The 6,810-nt window shown below is 38.8% G+C and overlaps 1 long non-coding RNA gene across 1 annotated transcript; it reads right to left on the bottom strand.

Moving 5' to 3' along the window:
* Nucleotides 1-2,508: 2,508 nt before the first annotated feature.
* Nucleotides 2,509-4,934, bottom strand: LOC149846756 (uncharacterized). The gene is made up of 3 exons (XR_016430554.1): nucleotides 4,814-4,934; nucleotides 3,760-3,909; nucleotides 2,509-3,226 (listed from the first exon to the last, which is right to left on the bottom strand). It is a non-coding gene; the product is annotated as an uncharacterized LOC149846756 (long non-coding RNA).
* Between the last annotated feature and the right edge of the window lie 1,876 nt (nucleotides 4,935-6,810).

The following is a 6,810-nucleotide window of genomic DNA, read 5'->3' as shown; positions in this document are numbered from 1 at the left end:
ACCAAGGCCGTGTTCTTTATTCCGTATCTGAAGTCAATGAAATAGGGTCATGGAACAAATTCATATGCACATAAATTATGCTTATCTGTTATTCAACCCAACTTATCTTATCTTCACCAAGGGTTCTTAGGTCCCAAATATATATAAGGGAGAAACTCAAACGTTGAAAAAGTAATAAGGGAAAAGAATGGGAGCTTGGTCTAGCATTGCAAACAGATTGGATATGGGTCAAATACACTGGATCTCCCTTCTAAAAGAGTGAATTCAGTTCTTGATCCAGATAAGATCTGATCCTGCAATGAAGTTCCAGATCTAGTTCAAACATGAACCTCTGTGGTACAAGATCTATTGTAAAAAGGAAAAGTCCGTTCATTTCTAAGTAAAAATAAATAAATAAATAAAGCGGGATGAATTAGACCCAATACTAACCCAAATCCGAGCATATCTGCCTATCTGGTTTTGATCCAGAACCAAATAGGCCTCCTAACCACATTTGTTCGGGATCTAACCATATTCAGATATACACTATTTGGATCCAAAAACTATAGGTCAGATCTGGTTCAGACACATCTTATCAACACTGACCCATTTGCACCCCTAGGTAGGTTTACTTTTGGGATTGATTATTCACTTGATAAATCGGATTCCTTATACACCTTGCGCTGTGACCAAGACGCCAACTATGTTATTGCCCCGCTACTGCTTGGCTGTTATACATGTCACAAGGATCCAGATCTGGATTTGAATGTACAAGATCTCGCCGGATTTGGGACTTAATTGGGCCTAGTTAAGTGATAATGCAGGTTTGCAACGCTTAGAATTCAGGCTGAGATTTGGATAAACCATGATCTGGCTAGTATCCAATCCGTCTTCACCGGTATTGTTAGTAGAACAGCCAAGCAAGTGTTCAAGCCAATCGTTTGGTCAAAATTAATTAGGCACTCTGGTCAAGCCAAATTGGTTGACTTGACTGTATAAGTCAACTTCAGCATTTTAGGCTGAGTTGGAAAAGGTTCTGGTTTCTGACCAAATTGATCCACCAGAAAGGTAGTACTGGAATATTCACATGTTGTCCATCAAATACACTTTTGGGCCTTATCTTAGGCCCTCACTCACCCTCTGTGGACAAACCTTGCGGAGGAACCCTTAGGTTTTCCGATGTTTGCGTACATTCTGGCATTTAGATTTCATATCCTGTACCTTAGTGACTTCTTTCCTTTTTTTTTTTTTCTTTAATAAAATAAATGCCAAATTCACTTTGGCAGAAAAGATTAAAAGAGAGGCTGATGATAATTTAGATATCAAAAGTGATAATATTTATACTTTTCATACAAGTTACGCGACCTATGTCACAAAGACATGCACAAATAGATATGACACCGTTTTGTGCAATTTCCCAGTAAGGATAGTATATAAAGGTGATGTAAATCGATTGTCCGATTTACAAGAATATCTAACCAAGTACAAGATTATCTAAAAAAATCAGGAAATGATGGGAAAATGCAAGAAATGAGAAAGAAACTGAAAATTAAAGGAAATAAAATAACTAAATTTCATATCACAATCAACTTATTTGACAACTACATATCTTCTCATTTTAAGCAGAAGGTTTTCTTAATTCTGAATAAAACAAACTTTAAATTTTGATAACATTCCAAAAAAGATAAACTTATTCTAAAATTATGGGTCAAGCATAATGATCCAAAATTCCTACACAAATATTCAATTAAGAGAAGATAGATCTAAAAATAATCCAATGGACATCGGGTCACTCGGCTTCCCATTTGCATCATTCTTCTTGGGTTGAAGAACACTTGCCCTCAAGTCTGGATCCCGCTTGTGCTTTTCTCGATTTCAATATGAACCCACAATATGGAATTAGGTCATTGTGTTGCTCTAGAAGATGAATGGAGCATGCAAGACTTAATTTGATCCAAAGTGCATGTGATAACCCGGAGTACACTTTTTGAACCAGCCACAATCACTACAAGAAAAATGAGGATTAGCAACGGATAATATCCATCGTGAATCCGTCGCAAAATATGTCGTTAACGTGTTTAGCGACGGATATCGTCCATCGCATAATCTTAGTCGTTAAATTGTGATGGACTTTATCTGTCGCCAATCCGTCGCTAATTAGCAACGACTTAGGGACAACTAATATATGTCGCTAATTAGCGATGATGTAGCGACGGATGATATCTGGATATAATCCGTCGCTAACTTTTTGTCGGCAAGTTAGCGACGGATTAAAGTCCGTCGCAAACCATCGCCTAATTGAAATTGACGACGGATTAGTGACGGAAATAATCCGTCGCTAAGTTTAAAAATAAAATAAAATAAAAAATTTGAAATATGAAACTCAAGAAAAAAATCTCGTAATACAATTCATATAACCTGCTTATAAAAAACAAAATACATATACAGGTAAAGACCTTCCACTTAAGAGAGAGATTACTAAAACCATCATATGGAAACATGTTGAGGCCAGCCAACTACTACTACATTTTGCATGAGCGAAAGCCCTAACTTGCACCAAAAGAAGTGTTAAACAAACAACAAAACAATGTCACTGCCATAATACTAAAATGAGACATACATTGGACAAGAAAAAGCCAAAGAAAGACAAGGTCATGGTGAGGTCCAGCTTGCTCAACAAACTGGCTCCTTACAAAAGCCATAACAGAAAGTCAACAAATTCACAAAGCATATGGCAAAAACATCAGAATGGCAACAAATTCACAAAGAATACTTGATTTTACTGTCATGGGAACCATGTCACTGGTGTCAGACCATAGATGTAATATCATAATGGCAAAAGCATCTCTCATTTGAAAAAAATCCAAAAACCAATAATGCCAACAATAATGAACTGTAGATCGGAAGTCATGAATGCAATTATCATTTTAGGGAAGAGAACCAATGTGAACTCGATGAAATTTTTACGATTTCTTTTACTCAATCACTTATTTAAACAGTACTCAATACTTCTTGCGCAGCCCAACATAGGAATTCAATTCTTTAATCTGAAAAAAAAGTGCACACACAAATCAGATTGATATTGGAAAGTTAGAGAACCAAGTTTGCAAAAAATACATCATGCTTTGTCAGAATTAAGAAGTAGACTATAACCATTGACTGTTTTTTCTCACTGAGCATCGTGTTCTTTTCAAAATCATAGCTACCCTCCTCTTCCTTAATTTGTTGATCAAACTCCTTAACAAGTCTGAATAAAAAAATAATGAGATCAGACACAACATTAAGCAATGTATTCAAATACTTAATCACCTCCAGCATTTACCAATATGAAAAACTCAAATTAAAAACTAATGCTGAGACAACCTTGGAAAGCATAGAGGCACTTATAAACCTGGAAGATCTGTAAATATTGCATGTCACTCAAGAGCAACCTAATCATATTTCATGCTAAAATTTAACCAATGATTGAAAAAATCACCAAACATACCATGCCAAAGAATCAAAAAGACAAAAAAGACTGACGGATTAGCCAAAAGGACCATGCCTAAAGATTCAAGGTACTCACCGATTTTCATGTCATTAATGGAAAACATTCATAAAAAAAAGAACAAATTGTATCCACAACTAAAACAATGATCACAAAGGAAACCCAAAAATATGAATAACACCAATAAAAGGAAAGAGATCCAGAGAGAGAAAACCAATAACGCCAAATAGAAATAATAAAGATTCATATTATATAAAACAAATCAAAATAAAAAAAGAAAATGAAAAGAATACCTTGACGAACAGATTGATGGCACCATTCTTTCTTGTTTGCGGGTCTCTACGAGACCAATTAATCTTTATAGCTTTCCCATTCAACACGCTGTTGTTTAGCATTTCAATTCTTCTTGATTATGCTTTCTGGATGCTCGTTGAATCTTAGGCCTGCTCAGTGTATACTATTACATAAGCACAATTCTATAGCGTTCACTACCACAAAACTTGAAAAGCTACTTTGTTTCCCACTTGTAACATAAAGTTTGAAGCACATAAAGTACAATAAACTAGAGAGAGAGAGATACAAAATTGCAAGAGAAATACAGATCCCCAACAGCAGCACATCGCAACCAACAATCAATATTAAAAAAAAAAGAACCAAAACCTAACAGAGCAACAAATACGGGGAGCAAAGTAGAGGCTACAAGGCGCATATACAAAAGGAATGGAAAAGCATCACCTTCAATCGAATGGCAGAGAAAACCTTGCAGGAAAGAAAGCGGGTTTCTCCCATTCGCACATGATAAAAAAAATAAAATAAAGGCGAAAAGGATTATTTGGACAAAACAAAATCAATTTCTCGGTCGATTGCGAGGGTTTCAAGGAATCCTGCTTCAAGATTAAAGTTAACCCACGATGTTGCAAAAGGGATAGTACCATCATCAGGTGTTTTTCCCTTTTTACATCTGATTGAAACAGAAGGAGAAAGCATTAGGAACTAAAAAGTGAGAAGAAAATCCCCGGCAAATTCAGATCTCGATCGAAAATTATGGAGTTCTTTTCTTTCCCTTTCCTTTGGGTTATTGATCATACTGGGGCTCTCGAGCAACATAGGGGTACAGAAAGAAACCCCACTTGGGTAAGAGTTAGTTTTTCGCCTTTCGAGTGACGGATTAGGTATTGAATAAAAGATGGAATAAGTTTTATGGTTTTCGCTAGAAGATCATCTTCTACACGAGAACCATTGTGGGATTACTCTCCCCCTACGATATCTCCATCAACACCCGCGCACAGAGAGAGAGAGAGAGAGAGAGAGAGTCGAAATAAGGAAAGAGAGGATCAAGATTTTTACCATCAGAAGGGTTCAGCCATCTCCAAGGAAAGAGGGGAACAAGAGTTGAAAGACGGAAAGAGGAGACTCGCTCGCCATATGGTGGCCATCCTCCACTAGGGTTTAGGGTTTCGTTGGAAGGGTTCGTCGGACTCCGTTGGGTGGGAGTGCGGGGAGGTGCCGGACGACGGAGGCGAAGCGATGCTGGGGTTCGGACGAAGGGAAAGAGAAGAGGTCATTTGGGGGTAATCACATAGAGAAAGAGAGAGGGAGGGAGAATTTCGCGCCCGAGGTAGGTAGTTTTCTATCGAAAAATAGAGACGGATTTGTCACGGTAAACTTTGGTTGCTAATTAGCGACGGATTTGTGACAGAAAAAAAAATCATCGCTCCTCTGTCGTTAAGGTGCGACGGAGTTTAAGACACAATTTTTCCGTCACTAATTAGCAATGAATTCGTGATGAAATTTTGTCCATCGCTAATCCCATAAATATTTCGCAATTTAGTGACGGATAGTTTTTTCTTGTTAATCTGTCGCTAATTTGCGATGAAAAAAATTTGTCGCAAATTTTCATCGCTAATAAGTGTTTTTCTTGTAGTGAATCCTCTTCGACGTCATTATGTAGATCTGGATCATATAGGTTAAGTGGATCCAACGCTAATATAGACCATGGTCGAAAAAAATATGTATTGGATCTCCAGTTCTAAGATTTGTTTCACCATGTCTTTTGTATGTTGATGTTGATCTAATACAAGCAAGTTCATATAATCTCAAACTGAATTGGGTTGGGCGAGACTTGGATCTGGTAGGGGTAGGACATTGAAAGGTTCTCTTTGAATTGGATCAACTAGGTTAGGGTTTAGGTCCAAATGAGGTTTATGTTGGGTTGGATCTTTGAGATCTACGGTGGGTTCAAGAAGATCTACTAAAATAAGTTTGGTCCATTAAGAGATTTTGAATCCAAATACGTTTTAATTGGATCTAGGGGTTGAATAGGTTCTAAAAGTAGTTCTAATGTAAGCTTTTAGATAGATACTAATTGAAGTTTACACGGGCTAGGTTCTAATGGGGTCTGATCCAATTGGGTTTTGACGTTTTTTGGGTCAAAGGCATAAATCGGATCTTCTACGAACATGACATGCATTAACTCTTTCAATTTGATCCAGGTTGACACTCCTAATCCTTTGCATTGACAACTGAGTTTTATCTCCATCCACCGTAGCTTGGCTGCATCCTAAAATGCTCTTAAGACAACTCACAAATATGGTTTTGTTCAAAGGTAAGGTCCATTGCATAAGTCAATCAAAGAATGCACTTGGACCATTACAACCCATGAACTTAAGAGTTTCCAATTTATCACCATCCTCAACACAAACCAATACTAAATCAATTGCTCTATGGTTTTTGGTAGATTTGATAGGTGATTAGGATTTATATCATGGTTTTGGTGGACATTTTGGGCTTTTAGGTAGGATTGGATTGGGTTTAGGATTTGGGTGTGATAGGGTTGGGTTTGGGTCCAACATGGAGGTTGGGAACCGGTCTTGTTGTATACAAACCAGTTTTGGAGGTACACAGGTATGGTAGAGGAATGGGACATGGGAACGAATCGGTTTGATTCCCCACCCTCTACCCCACGATAGGTGAAGGGACTTGATGGGTTGGGGTTAGGGTTTGAGAGCTCCCCTTCAACTTCCTATGTTGAAGGGCTACTGGCCAGGTGTTCCATCGGCCTGAGGTGGCCGGCAGTGGACCGGTGGACAACGGGGCTCCGCCCCGCCTCGCCCCGTCTGGACCGGGGATGAAGGGCACGAAACGAGGATGGAGGCGGGGATGAAGGTTAAAATCTATCCCCGTGCGGGGATGGACTTAAGCTTTTCCCTGCCCCGCCCCATTCCCATCCCCATCCCAATCCCCGCCTAGCCCCGCCCTGCTCCATCCCCAATCCTTTAAGGGATGACTATAGACTAAGGGGAAACAAGGCCCAGACCCGCCTCGCCCCCGTTTGGACCGGGGAT

The sequence above is a fragment of the Nuphar pumila genome, chromosome 2 (genome assembly GCF_984573655.1).
Source record: "Nuphar pumila chromosome 2, dmNupPumi1.hap1.1, whole genome shotgun sequence".
In the NCBI taxonomy this organism is placed as follows: Eukaryota; Viridiplantae; Streptophyta; class Magnoliopsida; order Nymphaeales; family Nymphaeaceae; genus Nuphar; species Nuphar pumila.
This window is presented reverse-complemented; position numbering and strand designations above follow the sequence as displayed.